The following is a 19,026-nucleotide window of genomic DNA, read 5'->3' as shown; positions in this document are numbered from 1 at the left end:
AGGGCAATTGCAGTGAAAATCTACTGCCACCCATTATGAAATTGTTGACAATATTTACGTCTGCTTCTGCTGCCTTGTGCCCGAGGGCAGACACCAGACCCACAGTTCACTGAAGTATCCCAGTGGAGCCCTGCTTACAGTGCAAGATATTATCCTGCAAATCCTGAAACGCAGGGTATCCAAGTCACTGCTGTTTGCTGTATTTCCCATACCTTTAGCTTTGCTCCATTGCAGTTAGAGACTACCTTCAGGGCGGCACAGTGGTGCAGCGGTAGAGTTGCTGCCTCACAGCGCCAGAGACCCGGTTCAATCCTGACCTCGGCTGCTGTCTATGTGGAGTTTATACGTTCTCCCTGTGACCGCGTGGGTTTTCTCCGAGGGCTACGAGATTCCTACCACATTCCAAAGACGTACAAGTTTGTACGTTAATTGGCTTCTGTAAATTGCCTCTAGTGTGTAGGATGTAAAAGTGGGATCCCATAGAAGTAGTGAATTGGTGATCGATGGTGGGCGTGGACTCGGTGGGCCAAAGGGCCTGTTTCCATGCTGTATCTCTAAACCCTAAAAGACACATCGTGCTGGAGTAAACTTAGCAGGTCTGGCTACATCTCTGGAGAACATGGATCGATGACATTTCATCAGGTGATGTTTCCACGAGTGGAAGAGTCCAGGACCAGAGGGCACAGCCTCAGAATAAAAGGTCGTACATTTACAAAGGAGATGAGGTGATATTTATTTTGTCAGAGGGTGGTGAATCTGTGGAATTCATTGCAAGTCAATGGATATTTGTAAGGTGGAGATCGATAGGTTCTTGATTAGTACAGGTGTCAGGGGTTATGGGGAGAAGGCAGGAGAATGGGGTTGAGAGGGAGAGATAGATCAGCCACTATTGAATGGTGAAGTAGACTTAAAGATGGCTGAATGGCCTAATTCAGCTGCTACAACTTATCAACATGAACACTGAGGGGCAGGACTCGTCTTCAGACTGATTATGGGGGAATCACTCAAATTAAATTATTTTATAACAACCGTCTAGTTTCATTTATTATAATTTTACAGTCCAAATGTAGTTAATTAGCCAAATTTAAATGTCCCCAATTGTCATGAAGGGGGATTTGAACTCAGAGCTCCAGGTCTCAGGGTCACTAACACATTAAACAACCTCTGTGCTACTAAGCCTGTGGCTGAGTGGCAGTACAGTAAATCATCTAATAAAATCAGACCGACAAGAGAGAGAGAGAGAGAGAGAGAGAGAGAGAGAGAGAGAGAGAGAGAGAGAGAGATTGGTTCAGTATCCCATCCAAAGCAGTGGCCAGAGGCCTAACGACAGCCAGGCCCCGAGGCAGATCACAGCACAGCTCAAGATTGCTGCCACATTTGAGAAGAAAGGAGACCGCCAGCATTCACGGAGACAAAGGCAAAAGGCCTGGCTGCCCCCACCCCCACCCCCACCAGCTGAATACCAAAACAGGGATTTGAGTCAAAAAGCCGATTTCACGATGGGGGTTGAAAATGTTCCTTTATCCACAAGAAGCACAAGTGTATTCTCCTTAATCCAGAGATATAAAGCAAGCAGTTCAAAGTGACATTCTCTGCAGCAGAGAGAAAACAAACACACACACGTACACATAGATATACATACGCATGACATATACATGCATAGATACAGACATACACACACACACACACACACATACACACGCACATACACACATATATAGACACACATATGCACATAGACAAACACACAAATGGGGACATACACACATGCTTTCACAGAATATGTATATACATACATGTACACGGACATGTAAATACTCACACATACATACACATGGGCACATACATACATTCACACACACCGACACACACAATGATATATATATATATGCACATAGACCAGATATATGGACACGGATAAAGGCATTCTTTCGCAGACACGCACACGCATGTACATACTTACATACAGACACTGACAACATAAAAAAAACACCCACACACAAACAGACTCAGGCAATAGACAATAGGTGCAGGAGTAGGCCATTCGGCCCTTTGAGCCAGCACCACCATTCAATGTGATCATGGCTGATCATTCTCAATCAGTACCCATTCCTGCCTTCTCCCCATACCCCTGGCTCCGCTATCCTTAAGAGCTCTATCTAGCTCTCTTGAATGCATTCAGAGAATTGGCCTCCACTGCCTTTTGAGGCAGTGAATTCCACAGATTTACAACTCTCTGACTGAAAATGTTTTTCCTCATCGCTGTTCTAAATGGCCTACTCCTTATTCTTAAACTGTGGCCCCTGCTTCTGGACTCCCCCAACATTGGGAACATTTTTCCTGCCTCTAACGTGTCCAACCCCTTTATAATCTTATATGTTTCGATAAGATCCCCTCTCATCCTAAATTCCAGTGTATACAAGCCTAGCCACTCCAGTCTTTCAACATATGATAGTCCTGCCATTCCAGGAATTAACCTAGTAAACCTACGCTGCACGCCCTCAATAGCAAGAATATCCTTCCTCAAATTTGGAGACCAAAACTGCACACAGTACTCCAGGTGCGGTCTCACTAGGGCCCTGTACAACTGCAGAAGGACCTCTTTGCTCCTATACTCAACTCCTCTTGTTATGAAGGTCAACATTCCATTGGCTTTCTTCACTGTCTGCTGTACCTGCATGCTTCCTTTCAGTAACTAATGCACTAGGACACCCAGATCTCGTTGTACGTCCTCTTTTCCTAACTTGGCACCATTCAGATAATAATCTGCCTTCCTATTCTTACCACCAAAGTGGATAACCTCACACTTATCCACATTGCATCTGCCATGCATCCGCCCACTCACACAACCTGTCCAAGTCACTCTGCAACCTCATAGCATCTTCCTCACAGTTCACACTATCATCCAGCTTTGTATCATCTGCAAATTTGCTAATGCTAGTTTTAATCCCTTCATCCAAGTCATTAATGTATATTGTAAATAGCTGCGGTCTCAGCACCGAACCTTGCGGTACCCCACTAGTCACTGCCTGCCATTCTGAAACGGACCCATTTATCCCCACTCTTTGCTTTCTGTCTGCCAACCAATTTTCTATCCATGTCAGTACCCTACCCCCAATACCATGTGCTCTAATTTTCCCCACTAATCTATGTGGGACCTTGTTGAAAGCTTTCTGAAAGTCGAGGTACACCACATCCACTGGTTCTCCCCTGTCAATTTTCCTAGTTACATCCTCAAACAATTCCAGAAGATTAGTCAAGCATGATTTCCCCTTCGTAAATCCATGCTGACTCGGAACGATCCTGTTACTGCTATTCAAATGCTCTGCAATTTCGTCTTTTATAATTGACTCCAGCATCTTCCCCACCACTGATGTCAGACTAACTGGTTTATAATCTCCCGTTTTCTCTCTCCCTCCTTTCTCAAAAAGTGGGCCAACATTAGCTACCCTCCAATCCACAGAAACTGATCCTGAATCTATAGAACATTGGAAAATGATCACCAATGCGTCCACAATTTCTAGAGCCACCTCCTTAAGTACCCTGGGATGCAGACCATCAGGCCCTGGGGATTTATCAGCCTTCAGTCCCATCAGTCTACCCAACACCATTTCCTACCTAATGTGAATCTCCTTCAGTTCCTCCGTCACCCTAGGATCTCTGGCCACTAGAACATCTGGGAGATTGCTTGTATCTTCCTAAGTGAAGACGGATCCAAAGTACCGGTTCAACTCGTCTGCCATTTCCTTGTTCCCCATAATAAATTCCCCTGCTTCTGTCTTCAAGAGACCCACGTTTGCCTTGACTATTCTTTTCCTCTTCACGTACCTAAAAAAGCTTTTACTATCCTCCTTTATATTATTGGCTAGTTTACCCTCGTACCTCATCTTTTCACCCACACACACATAAAGAATCTCAAACACACACTCAGCCACACACATTAACAAACACACACACACATTAACAAACACACACACACATTAACAAACGCACACTCAGCCACACACATTAACACACACACACACACACATTAACAAACGCACACTCAGCCACACACATTAACAAACACACACACACATTAACAAACACACACTCTCTCCTGTATGGACATTTGCACAAAGAGTGCATAATCCCTTGTAGAAATGAGCAATGGGATGAATTTGGTGGTGGAATCCAGCTGAATACTCTGGGCCTTTGCAGCTGTTAGCAGGCAGATCGGCTAGAGTAGAGGCAGAGGCACACACAGCCATTACACTCTCCTGTGAGAGCAACTATTTCATTGATTTCAAGTTCTGCAGAATTCAAAAGAGCGGGAGACAAATGTACAAATTGCATGGTGGATAATCAAAGCGATGCCAATTTTGCTCGTAGAAAACGATGCAAAAGCTCAGCGGGTCTGGCGGGAACGGGGAGAAACAGATGAGGATTAGCTCTTCAGGTCATTGACCCTGCATATGATCACCAGTGCCCTGCTACGGCCTCCCTGCGCCAGCTCACACACGTCTGCAGCCCTGCTGCGGGCTTGCCTCCTCTCCTCCCCCTCCCCCTCCCCCTCCCCTTCCCCCTCCCCCTCCCCTTCCCCCTCCCCCTCCCCCTCCCCTTCCCCCTCCCCCTCCCCCTCCCCCTCCCCTTCCCGTGACAGCTCCCCACGGCCCGCAATGAATGGCCCTGGCCAACATACTCCACCTTCCACACCTCATGACCAAGCCCACACTGCCCCAGGGGTAGAGGGTACACTGATATAACACTGCAGGGTACACACACACACACACATAAACACACACACACACACACACACACACACACACACACACACTCACATACATAAACACACACTCACATGCATAAACACACACACACACTCACATACATAAACACACACACACACACTCATACATAAACACACACACTCACATACATAAACACACACACACTCACTCACATACATAAACACACACACACACACACACACACGTACACATACATAAACACACAGACACACACTCACACACACTCACATACATAAACACACACACACACGTACACATACATAAACACACACACTCACATACATAAACACACACACACATACATACATAAACACACACACACTCACATACATAAACACACACACACACATACATAAACACACACACACACATACATAAACACACACTCACATACATAAACACACACACACACACACATATACACACACACACACACACACACACATACATAAACATACACACACACTCACATACATAAACACACAAACGCAGGCATCACTAAAAGCTGGAGTAACTCAGCGTGTCAGGCAGCATCTCAGGAGAGAAGGTCACCCATTCCTTCTCTCCTGAGATGCTGCCTGACACGCTGAGTTACTCCTGCTTTTCGTGATTCCTTTGATCTGCAGTTATTTTCCTACACATAAACGCACATACATACATAAGCAGACATACATAGATGCATACATAAAACACACACACAGAATATATACATATACACACAATGCACACACATAAAACACACCTACATACTTACATAAACACACAGGCACACACACATATACACACATAAACACATACAGAAACACACAGGCGCACACACACACATAAACGCACACATATACACACATAAACACAGGCACACACATACACAGCAAGCTACAAGTATGAAGCCATTTTCTCAGAGTGGGGCTGGATTGTGGGTTCAGTACCCGGAGAGGGATGTGAACCCACAAAGTTCAAACTCAGAGACGACGAAAAAGCAACTGCTCGCTGAGCAGGGCAGCAATGGGGCAGGGGAGCGTGTTTGCGTGCGATTCCTCTCTGCCACGCAAAGCTGGGCACACTGGAGCGTTTTTGAAAGACTCACTCCCGGAACGAAGTGGTGCGTGCGAAGCAGGGGCCTGTCCTTTTAATATTAAGCTCGTGTTACTGGTGGAGAAGCAGATGAGTGAAGATCAGAGACAGGGAACAGTGAGCACCTCGTCCCTGCGGCCTCTTTCATCTCCTCTGCGGTCAGCGGAGCCTTCAATCCACCAGCCTTTCTTTATCCAATCCCACAGCAATGCAAAGCCTTCATTTCCTTTGAATTTTCCACATTGGTCTGTGGTGCCTGGAGTTTAAATTTTTTTTTCTCTCCCCCCCCCCCCCCCCCCCCCCTTCTCCCCTCTGTCCAATCTCTTGTTAGTCACTGGCTGACACGTCCATGAATGTGAGTTGAGGGCGATAATCATCTGCAATAACAGAGCTGTCAGGTCTTGCTCATTTACTGGGCCTTTTATATTAAAAGAGCATACCCTTGCTATCAGTCTCTGCATCTTCTTTTTTCATCAGGCAATATCCGCCACAGGCGGACTTCTTACTTTCAATTCACCGCCCCCCCCCCCACTCCGCACTGAGGGGTTGGGAGGTTGGAAGGTTGGAGAGAGGGGTTGGTGCTTTCCTGTCACTTTCATCTTTTACACACAGTTACAGAACACTGGCTGGAAGCTCAAAAGCCGTCCCTTGTTTATCCAGTCCCCGTGGGTGTCCTGCTGCATCTCAACCTTCCCTCTCCCCCACGTTTGTCCAGCTTGCTAGGCATTTGTTCACAAAATGCTGGAGTAACTCAGCAGGTCAGGCAGCATCTCGGGAGGGAAGGAATGGGCGACGTTTCGGGTCGAGACCCTTCTTCAGACTGTATCAAAGCTGGTCCTCTGTAAAAAGGAGTCCAAATTTCAACCTGACGTTTTTGAGACACAGAGTGGAAACAGGCCCTTCGGCCCATCGAGCCTGCACCGACCAGTACACTAATTATATCCAGAACACACCAGGGAGAATTCACCTGCCAAACTGCACGTCCATGGAAGACATGGAAACTTTGAAAACCAAAGCACTCGGAGAAAATCCACGGGGAGAACGTACAAACTCCGCACAGACAGCACCCAGAGTCAGGATCGAACCCAGGACTCCAGCAGTGCAACTCTACCGCTGCGCCGCCACAAATACTACGACAGTATTTAAAAGACACTTAGTGTTAATGGTCGCTGCTGTCGGTCGATGGGCCGAAGGGCCTGTTTCCGCGCTGTATCTCCAAACTAAACTAAAGTAAGCCAGCCTTGTTAGGACCAAGCGTGCTAATCTGTTTATCCCGTCTGCACTGACCAAACATGTTGCAGGTATTTATTCACAAAATGCTGGAGTAACTCAGCAGGTCAGGCAGCATATCGTTAGAGAAGGAATGGGTGATGTTTCGGGTCCAGACACTTCTTCAGACTGAAGAAGGGTCTCGACCCGAAACGTCACCCATTCCTTCTCTCCTGACCAGCTTTGACCAGCATCTGCAGTTCTTTTCTTATACAAACACTCGAGATGATGAAGGACTGTCAGGCAAGCAGTTCGAGATGACCTGCCAATGAGTCTCGTTCATCATCCTGGGAAATAATTGTAATTAAAAGACCACCCCCTCACAATCAGACGGTCAATTTTGTTTCATTTAAATCACTCTCATTTCTGCAAATTACTTGGGGGGGTTTCAAAGCATGAAGTGGGGCTGCTTCACAAAGAAGCAACAAAGGGTTTCTGTGCAGAAACAAGCACCTTTGTTCCGAGAGGCACATCACACAAATGTGTGGATACATCGGATGTGAACCCCTTCTGCCTCCACCGCCCCCCACTCAATGGCTTCATAAATCTTTATGTAGCCACTGAGGGCCAAATTCACTAGAGAATGAGGGAGCTCCATGATTCATGGGCTTAAATAGGTGGTTGCAGCTGCAGTCAAGTATCAGTGTGTGTGTGTGCAGTGCTGGTTGGTCTTGCACAGAACAGAGGATCGAATGCTTCACCCAGCCAGCAAGGACAAGTTTACCATAAAGCCTCACCTCTCTCCCCCCCCCCCCCCACCCCACCCCCACCCCACACCCACCACACCCCCACCCCACACCCACCTCACACCCACCCCACACCCACACCCACCCCACACCCACCTCACACCCACCCCACACACACCCACACACACCCCACACACACCCACCTCACACCCACACCCATCCCACCCCACCCCACCCACACCCACCCCACCCCACCCCACACCCACCACACCCCCACCCCACACCCACCCCACACCCACACCCACCCCACACCCACCCCACACCCACACTACACCCACCCCACACACACACCCACCCCACACCCACCTCACACCCACCCCACACACACCCCCCACACCCACCCCACACCCACCCCACACCCACCCCACACACACACTACACCCACCCCACACACACACCCCACCCCACACCCACCCACACCCACCCCACACACCCACCCCACACCCACCCCACACCCACCCCACACACACTACACCCACCCCACACACACACCCCACCCCACACACCCCCCACACCCACCCCACACCCACCCCACACACACACTACACCCACCCCACACACACACCCCACCCCACACCCACCCACACCCACACCCACCCCACACACACCCCCCACACCCACCTCACACCTACCCCCCACACCCACCTTACACCCACCTCACACCCACCCCACACCCACCCCACACCCACCCCACACACACACTACACCCACCCCACACACCCCACCCCACACCCACCCACACCCACCCCACACACACCCCCCACACCCACCCCACACCCACCCCACACCCACCCCACACCCACCCCACACCCACCCCACCCCACACCCACCCCACACACACCGACCGGAGCAGGCCGAAGGAGGGACCGCCTGAGTGCCGGCGGTGGGTCGAGGACGCGCCGCCGAGAGAACAACGAGGGACCCGGTGTGGTGTGGGAGAAGGGCACCGAAGACGACGAGGGGCCCGGAGTGGGGGGGGGGGGGGGGGACGTCGAGAATGAGCCCACTTGGGTGGTGCACCAAGACAGAAGAGAGACCATTGGGGACAACATTGAACACTTTGTACGTTTGTTGTGGCCTTATATGTAGCGACTCTTTGAATACACATGTGCATCGTGTGCAAAACAAAGAATTCCACTGTGACATGTCAGGTGTGATAATAAAGTTTCATTCCTTCATTCATGAGCCTGTGACACTCATGGTTCAGGATAGAGCTACAAGGTCAGAGTATAAGCACTCTCTCCCTCCCCTCCCTCCCTCCCTCCCTCCCTCCCTCCATCCCTTCTCTCTCTCTCTCTCCAAAATCTGGTTTGTTTTTCTGCATGAACGGTTGCTATGGAGGCCGATTAGTTGTATCGCCTGGATCATAAAATTCAAAGAAAACGTGGGAAGATCGTGTTTCCCGTTGCTGGCTGCCACCCAAAAACACGGAGACCAGGGCAAATGCCAATAAGCACCGAGGTTGACTGACAGGATATCGAATGATCGGATAGGATGGTCATTAAAAGAGGAGAGGGAGATAAAATAAAGCCCTCGTAATTGGAGATGGTTCTGCTAGATGGGGAGCTGCAACTTCCAGCTGTACAGCCTGGCTCATGAACACGAGCTTCAGCTCTAGGTTTAGGTTGAAGATAGACACAAAATGCTGGAGTAACTCAGCGGGTCAGGCAGCATCTCTGGAGAGAAGGCATAGGTGACGTTTCGGACTCTGTCCGAAGAAGGATCTCAACCCGAAACATCACCTATTCCTTTTCTCCAGATATGCTGCCTGACCTGCTGAGTTACTCCAGCATTTTGCGTCATGAGTTCTAGGAGCAGAATTAGCCCATTCGGCCCATCACGTCTACTCTGCTATTCAATCATGGTTGATCTGTCTTTCCCTACCAACCTCACTCTCCTGCCTTCTCCCAGTAATCCCTGACATCCGTACTAATCAAGAATCTGTTCATCTCTGCCTTAAAAATATCCGTTGACGGCCTCCAGAGCTTCGGTGGCAATGAATTCCACAGATTCACCACCCTCTAACTAAAGAAATTCCTCCTCATCTCCTTTCGAAAAGGTACGTCCTTTTATTCTGAGGCTGTGGTCTCTGGTCCTAGACTCTCCCACTAGTGGAAACATCCTCTCCACCTCTGCTCTATCCAGGCCTTTACACTATTCTATCTTTTTCCACCTTTGGTGTAAACCAGCATCTGCAATTCCTTCCTACTCTGTATATTTAGGCTGTTTGAAATATCCCTCTAACAGTGCAGTACACATAACATGAACATAAAACAGTACAGCAGAAATAAGAAACCGCAGATGCTGTCCTATACCAAAGAAAGACACAAAGTGCTGGAGTAACTCAGCGGGTCCAGCAGCATCTCTGGAGAAAAAGGATGGGTGACGTTTCGAGGAAGGTAAAAGAGTGCAAAGAATTTACACAAAGTAGCCTGTGATATCTACCTCAAGGTCTGGTTTCACCTCCCATTAACCAACTCCCTCACAAGGCAATTCCTTTTGTGGTCACACGAATAACAAGCAATCAAGGCGATAGTTGAAAACATATTTCCGCAGGTTGAAAAGAACACTCATAATGGAATATTCCAGGAACGACCGGGGAACCGGAATGGATCAGAGGACAATAGACCTTGCTTTTTTTTTAATACCTGCCTCAGTCAAGCGTCGAGTGTTTAAGTGGCATGTGTACTGACAACAGAGCAACGAAACTCTAACCTGCTGCAGCTTAAAAAGCCCACACACTGTACGCAATGCACACATAATATATAACATTCAAAAATATTTAATAAATTACTAAACATAATACTAGGAAACCATAACAGGCAAAAACCAAAGTACTTAGTGCAATCAAAGACACAGTCCACAGAAGTTCATAGTTTAGTTTAGTTTAGAGATACAGCGCGGTAACAGGCCCCTGGGCCCACCAAGTCCGTGCCGACCAGCCATCTCTGTATTTGGCACTTTCCCAAACACTAGGGACAATTTACAGTTTTACCAAGTCAATTAGCCTGCAAACCTGTACGTCCTTGGAGTGTAGGAGGAAACCTGAGCACCAGGAGAAAACCCACGCAGGTCTCGGGGAGAACGTACAAACTCCTTACAGACAGCAGCCGTAATCAGGATCGAACCCAGGACTCTGGCGCTGCAAGGCAGCAACTCTACTGCTGCGCCACCGTGCCGCACTGATATCCCTGATGGTAGTGGTGTTAAAGACAACTTTGTCTAAATGTGACTGATGTGAATGAGTGATCACAGATTAGAGTGGACCTGGTGGGCTGAAGGGCCTGTTTCCATGCTGTATCTCCAAAACTAAATCTGAGGAAGGATGTGCTGGTGTTGGAGAGGGTCCAGTGGAGATTTACGAGAATGAACCCGAGCTTGTACTCGCTGGAGTTTACATGGATGAGGGGGGACCTCACTGTAACTTATCGAATCGTAAAAGGCCTGGATAGACTGGATGTGGAGAGGATGTTTCTACTAGTGGGAGAATCGGGAACCAGAGGGCACAGCTATGAGAATAAAAGGATGTACCTTTAGAAAGATGAGGAGGAATTTCTTTATTCATAGGGTGGTGGATCTGTGGAATTCGTTGCCATAGAGGACTGTGGAGGCCACGTTATTGGGGATTTTTAAAGCGAAGTTTGACAGATTCTTGATTAGTATCGGTGTCAGGGGTTATAGGGAGAAGGCAGGAGAATGGGATTGAGAGGGAAAGATTGAATGGCAGAGTAGACTCAATGGGTCAAATCCTGTTCCGATGACACAGGTTTGTAAGGTTTGTAGGTTAATTGACTTCGGTAAGTTGTAAAATTGCCCCTAGTATGTAGGATAGTGTTAGCGTATGGGGTGATCGCTGTTCGGCCCGGACTCGGTGGGTCGAAGGGCCTGTTTCTGCGCTGCATCTCTAAAGTAAAACCAAAGTACTGACATAAAGTAAATTGAAGCACACTTGGCATGCATTCTTAAGTTTCTTGCAAGTTGAGCCTTCGACCCAGTAGACTGTGTGTCTGTTGTAAAGCTACAAAGCAGCGCACCGCTAGACTCGGATATCCAATCTGGATTATGGTATGGGCATGCACAATAGATACAAAGAAAGCATCATTACTTTGCTTAAAGATATACTGCAGTTGGCCCGCATTGTATGATCACTTCATCTTGATTTTCTATTTGTTCTGCGTGTGTGATATCGCAGGTCTACGCAATCTACCGTCAGCTGTGGCTGCCGACAGGTGCAAGAGTCGTGTTGTGTTATTGTGTTCAGTTCTGGTCACCATGCAAGGGGGAAGATGTGGTCAAGCTGGAAAGGGTACAGAGAGGATTTACGAGGATGTTGCCAGGACTCAAGGGCCTGAGCCATAGGAGAGGTGAAGCAGTCCAGGACTCTATTCTTTGGAGCGTAGGAGGATGAGGGGTAAACCTATGGAGGTGTACAAAATCAGGAGGGGAATAGATTGGGTAGACACGCAGAGTCTCTTGCCCAGGGTAGGGGAATCGAAAATCAGAGGTGAGGGGGGAAAAGATTTAATAGGATCCTGAGGGGTAACGTTTCCACACAGAGGGTGGTGGGGTGTATGGAACAAGCTGCTGGAGGAGGTAGTTGAGGCAGGTAGCATCTCACCGTGTAAGAAACATTTAGACAGGTACGTGGATAGGATGGGTTTAGAGGGATATGGGCCAAAGGCAGGGAGTTGGGACTCGTGCAGATGGGGCATTGTGGGCAAGTTTCCACACTCTATGACTCTAAGATCTTCCAGAAGATACAAGATTTAAGTCAGTCGATAAAAAGACCCAGGAGACCGAGATGAGAATAGAGAACATAAAACAGTACAGCACAGGAATGGACCCTTCAGCTGGGCATAATGCCACGTTAAACATGTTGTGTGGCCCTACGCGATTGTAAGAGAAAAGAGTCAGGCAGCCTGGAAACATGCCCTTCTAATGGCGCCAAGATTCTATCCAGAATCACAGTGACATTGTACTAGGTCGCCATACAGTAGCTCCAAGGCAACCTATTGCTATGATTTCACTACACAGAGAGGCATTCACCCACTCACTAAATTCATTGAGTGAATTCAAATTAATTTAGTCAGTGAATTCATTTGAAATTCCCTGACTAAATTCATTTGAATTCATTGCATACATGTAGCTATAAGGACTCAGGTTCCCAAGACCATAAGACCATAACACATAGGAACAGAATTAAGCCATTCGGCCCATCGAGTCTGCTCCGCCATTCGATCATGGCTGATCTACCTTTCCTTCTCAACCCCATTCTCCTGCCTTCTCCCCATAACCTTTTGACGCCCTTACTAATCAAGAACCTGTCAATCTCCGCTTTAAAAAATACCCAATGACTTGCCCTCCGCCGCCGTCTGTGGCAATGAATTCCACAGATTCACCACACTCTGACCAAAGAAACTCCTCCTCGTCTCCATTCTAATGGTACGTCCTTATAATCTTTGTGGCCCGGGGACATCTCCTGCAGCCGAGCTTGAAGGCGCTGGAAGCATTACCCTGGTTCACCCTCCTACCGGCACTTGCTCCTCGCGTCCCACACCTCCAGCGGCTTCCTCCTCATCTCAGCCGCGAGGAGAACGTGCAAACTCCATGCAGACAGCACCCGTAGTCAGGATCGAACCCGGGTCTCTGGCGCTGTGAGGCAGCAACTCTACCGCTGCACCACCGTGCGGGCCTAATGTTGTGGATGCCAGGATGTTGTTGTTGTTGTTGTTATTGTTGTTGTTGTGAAAGGAAGGCTCGTTTGCACTACACCTCTGGGTTACAAGAACATCATTCTTGATATGACACGTCGGAGGTGAAAGCACAAAATGGCAGTGTTGGCATGGAAATAATTGAAGCTAGACCCGGGCCGTGTGTATTGAGGGCTGCAGGCCGATGTGACAAGACTGCAACGCACAGATTAAACAGAAGGTTTCACATCAATACAAATAGGGGTGGGGAGAGAAGCAAGCAGATAGGCCAGTCCCGGGGAGCAAAACAAATGCCCTCGCCAGACTTTAAATTCACTGCAAAAACAGAGATCAAACCATCAAGCCTAAGGCCAGACTCTCAAATTCAGTGCACACGTAAATAAAGAGATCAGTCATGCTTCCGAGCTGTGCAAGCAGTTCTCCGTTCGAGAGGAAATCTGCCCAGTGCCTCAGTTACCCAGACATTCGTCATTAGTAATTCCGTGCGCTCATATTTTCCTTCCCTTTGTAGCCTCATCTCTGGTCTCGGTACGAGACTCAGTCAGTCGGCCACTGCTCACTGCCTTGGGCACACTCCAGCCTGACATAGAAACATAGACAATAGGTGCAGGAGTAGGCCATTCGACCCTTCGAGCCAGCACCGCCATTCAACATGATCATGGCTGATCATCCAAAATCAGCACCCCATTCCGGCTTTTTCCCAATATACCTTGATTCCCTTAGCCCTAAGAGATAAATCTAACTCTCTCTTGAACACATCCAGTGAATTGGCCTCCACTGCCTTCTGTGGCAGAGAATTCCACAGATTCACAACTCTCTGGATGAAAAAGCTTTTCCTCATCTCAGTCCTAAATGGCCTACCCCTTATTCTAAAACTGTGACCCCTGGTTCTGGACTCCCCAACATCGGGAATATTTTTCCTGAATTTACCCTGTCTAACTAATCCTCTAAGAATTTTATACGTTTCTATAAGATCCCCTCTCATCCTTCTAAATTCCAATGACCAGTCGACCCATTCTTTCATCATATGTCAGTCCCGCCATCCTGGGAATTAACCTGGTGAACCTTCGCTGCACTCCATCAATGGCAATAATGTCCTTCGTCAAATAAGGAGACCAAAATTGCACACAATTTTGATGTTCTCTATTCGATGAAACAAGGAACTGCAGGTGCTGGTTTGCAACAAAAAGGCCAAAAGTGCTGGAGTAACTCTAAAGAATGGTCCCGACCTGAAACGTCACCCATACATGTTGTCCAGAGATGGTTGCCTGACCCGCTGAGTTACTCCGGCACTTTGTACCTTTATTTTTTGCTCTATTCGGTGTTTGTTTCCCTGCTCCATTAAAACTGTCCACAATAGTCATCCTGCACAGCTGTTACTAAGACCCTCATACTTGGTGCTGCTACCCAGACATAAAACAACCAGGGAGGAGGCACCCTGATAGGTCTTCTGCGAGCTGGAAGAGTCTGTGCACCGTGTCCACATGTAGTGCGAGGGGTTGTAGCCCCTGTCTGATTATCTAAAGGGGCTGCTCCTTGGGTTTGTGGCTGCATTTCAGCTCTACGCTCCTGATGTTTGGTCACCTGGTGGGGAAGGGGAGAGGGTCGATCGGTGTGGTGTGGGGGGTGGGGTGGGGGGGGTGGATCTCCCTGGGACTGGCCAAGATGGCCATTCAAGAGTCCAGGCAGCAGGTTCTGCACGAGTCGACTGCCTGCCCCTCTTCCGGGCCTACGTTGGTGCCTGCGTGTCCCTGGAGAGGGAGCAGGCGGTGATCCCGGGGACATGGGAGACCTTCCGTGAACACTGGTTGCCACAGCAGCCTGAGTGTGTTATGGATACAGCTGTCAATGGTGTCATTTGATGGTCAATGTTTGCAAACTGCATGAATAGCAAACTTTGTAAACTGTGAATCTATATATTAAACTTGCGTTTGTTTGTTTGTTTGTTCCTGAACTACAGCCAAAACGGTACACGATAGCGCGACAATTTTAGCCCACTTTACACACCGTCGTCCCTTTGGTGCTAATGGAAGAAGTTTCATTGAAATCGGTGTTATATTTTTATAAAGGGGAGGATGTAGGATAAGGGGGGGTTGAGGGGGGGAGAGGAGGGTGGGGAGAGGAGGGTGGGAGGGAGAGGGGGAGGGGGTGGAGGGGGAGGGTGGAGGGGGAGGGGGGAGGAGGGAGGGGGGAGGGGGAGGGTGGGAGGGCGGGAGGAGGGGAGGAGGGGAGGAGGGGAGGGTGGTGTACCAATGCAGGAGTGGTTTGGGCCCAACGGGTCCACTTGGTCTACTAGTATGTAATAAAATGCTCCTCACCCAACCTCACACAAACCAACCTCCCTCCCATTGACTCCGTCTACACCTCACGCTGCCACTGCAAGGCCACCAGCTTAATCAAGGACCAGTCTCACCCCGGACACTTCCATTTCTCCCCTCTCCCATCAGGTACAAGGAACAGAAGTATGAAAATACTTACTGTACCTCCAGATTCAGGGACAGTTTCTTCCCGGTTGTTATCAGGAATCTGAACCATTCTATCATCGACTAGAGAGCGATCCTGACCTATATCTACCTCATTGAAGATCTTCGCACCATCTTTATTGGGACTTTACCTTGCACTAAATGTTTTTCCCTTTATGCCGTACCTGTACACTGTTGGCAGCATGATTGTAATCATCTGTAGTCTTTCCCCTGACTGAATAGCCTGCAACAAAAAAGCTTTTCACTGTACCTCGGTACACGTGACAATAAACTAAGCAACTAAACAGTGTAGGCCAAGTCATTGGGTGTTTTTAAGGTGGAGATTGACAGGTACTTGATGGGTAAGGGTGTCAAGGGTTATGGAGAGAAGGCAGGAGAACGGGGTTGAGAGGGAGGTGACACAGAGGCGTGTCACAGTAGAGTTGTTGACTTACAGCGCCTGGGACCCGGGCTTGATCCTGACTACGGGTGCTGTCTGTACGGAGATGGTACATTTTCCGGGTGCTCCGGTTTCCTCCCACACTCTTTCACTTCGAGCGGCCATCATGTCGTTGGTTATCCCTGAAAAGTTCCAGCACATTCTCCGAGTGCTCGACACCGACATCGATGGGCGAAGGGAGATAGCATTTGCCATCACCGCCATCAAGGGGGTTGGACGGCGCCATGCCCACGTGGCGCTGAGGAAGGCTGACATCGACCTGAGCAAGAGAGCCGGGGAGCTTTCCGAGGAGGAGGTGGAACTCATTATCACCATCATGCAGAATCTGCGGCAGTACAAGATTCCTGACTGGTTCCTGAACAGGCAGAAGGATGTCAAAGACGGCAAGTACAGCCAGGTTCTGGCCAACAGGCTGGACAACAAATTGCGCGAGGATCTGGAGCGTTTGAAGAAGATCCGTGCGCACAGGGGTCTGCGGCACTTCTGGGGCCTTCGTGTGCGTGGACAACACACCAAGACTACGGGAAGAAGAGGGCGCACACTCGGTGTGTCCAAGAAGAAGTAAATATTTCGCTTGACGCCAATTTAGCAAATAAATGTCCAATTGAACAGAAGAAGAGAAAAAAAAAAGTCCAGTGGCCCAAGCAAATAAATAAGATAGATCTGGCTCTGCGTTCCTCATCTCCACAAACACATCCAGGTTTGTAGGTTAATTGGCTTCTGTAAAATGTTCCTAGTGTGTAGGATAGAACCAGTTTATGGGGTAACCGTTGGTCGGCAGGGACTCGATGGGCCGAAGGGCCTGTTTCCACGCTGTATCTCTAAAATCTAAAGACTAAAGGGAAAGATAGATCAGCCATGATTGAATGGCAGAGTAGACTCAATGGGGCCCAATGACCTAGCTGTGCTTCTACGAACCTATGAACTAAACTTGAAATATGTAATATTGTAATATATAATAAATAATCCTAAACTAAACTAAGGAAAAAACAACCCACTGATGTTGTCACCTGTATATCGGTACCCACACAGTGTGGCACTAGTGTCCTGTACATTTGCCATCATTGCCCACACCCACAGCCACCTGGCACCAGTAATCATGCCCATGTCATCAAGAGGGACAAGGCAATGGGCATCCGTGACTGTACATTCAGCCGTCCTGATGCCACGCACCGTGATAGTTCACCAGTTCTGGGAGCAGAATTAGACCGTCTGGCCCATCCAGTTTACTCCGCCATTCAAACATGGCTGATCTATCTTTCCCTCTCAAGCCCAATCTCCCGCCTTCTCCCCATAACCCCTGACACCCGTACCAATCAAGAATCTGTCAATCTCCGCCTTGAAAATATCCATTGACTTGGCCTCCACAGCCTTCTGTGGCAATGAATTTCACAGATTCACCACCCTCTGACTAAATGAATTCTTCATCATCTCCTTTCTACAGGCACGTCCTTTTATTCTGAGGCAATAGCCCCTGGTCCTACACTCTCCCACCAGTGGAAACATCCTCTCCACATCCACTCTATCTAGGCCGTGCACTATTCGGTAAGTTTTAATTATGTCCCCCCCCCCCCCCTCCCCCTCATCCCTCTAAACTCCAGTGAGTAGAGGAGGCCCAGTGCTGGTAAACGCTCATCATACGTTGACCCTTTACTTCCTGGAATCATTCGTGCAAATCTCCTCTGGACCCTGTCCAATGCCAGCACATCCTTCCTCAGAAACGGGGCCCCCCAAAACTGCTCACAATGCACAGCACCTGATAGAGCCTCAGCAGCTGTGCTGGATGGGGGGGGGGTAGTGAGGAGCCTGTGATGGTCGGGGCTGTGCTCATCACTCTCTGCATCTCCAGCCAGTCAGGAGCAGAGCACTTGCCACTCCATCTTGGGATACATTCCATCAGGATACTTTCTGCCCCGAATCCGTAGCAGTTCAAGACAATCCCAGTGAGCATGTTGCAGCTTGTCACATGTCTAAGAACGTAAATACTTTTCTCTGTACTTTGCTGATCTCCCCCTCAGTGTGAGCGGCCCTGTTCGGTTGCCGGTGACATGGAAGCCTAGTGACTCTTCTCTTCCTCTCTTCTTCCCTCTTTCTTTCTATTTTTCACTTCCTTTCCATGATTCTCTCTCTCTCTCTTTATCTCTCTCCTTCCATATCCTCCCCTTTCACTCTCTGTTTCTCCATCTCACTCTCTGATTTTCCTTCCCTTTTTCTCTCATCCTCTCCTTCACTTTATCTCTCTCTCCCATCCTCTCTTTTCCTTCTCCTCCCTCATTTCCACTCGCTATTTTCCCCTCTCTTTCTTTCTCCCTCTCCTCTCCATCACACTCTCTTTCTTTCTTTCTCCCACTGTCTCTGTCCCTCTCTCTCTATTTATCTTTATTTCTCCCCCCCCTTGCCCTTCCCCTTTCTTTCTCCTTCTTTTATTTCTCCCTTTTTCTCCCCTTCCCTCTCTCTATTTCTCTTTTTCTCTTTTCCCTCTCCCTCCCTCTCTCATTTTTCTCTTCTTCATCC

The 19,026-nt window shown here is 48.6% G+C and overlaps 1 protein-coding gene and 1 pseudogene across 7 annotated transcripts in view; one reads left to right on the top strand and one right to left on the bottom strand.

Moving 5' to 3' along the window:
- LOC144601342 (leucine zipper putative tumor suppressor 2 homolog) overlaps window positions 1-19,026 on the bottom strand; it is a 112,567-nt gene that overhangs the window by 57,260 nt on the left and 36,281 nt on the right. The gene's annotated exons all lie outside the window — the stretch shown is intronic.
- LOC144600920 (small ribosomal subunit protein uS13 pseudogene) lies at window positions 16,615-17,120 on the top strand (annotated as a pseudogene).

Source organism: Rhinoraja longicauda, chromosome 16 (assembly GCF_053455715.1).
Source record: "Rhinoraja longicauda isolate Sanriku21f chromosome 16, sRhiLon1.1, whole genome shotgun sequence".
Taxonomy (NCBI): Eukaryota; Metazoa; Chordata; class Chondrichthyes; order Rajiformes; family Arhynchobatidae; genus Rhinoraja; species Rhinoraja longicauda.
The sequence above is the reverse complement of the archived record's forward strand: the minus strand, read 5'-3'. Positions and strand labels throughout refer to the sequence as shown.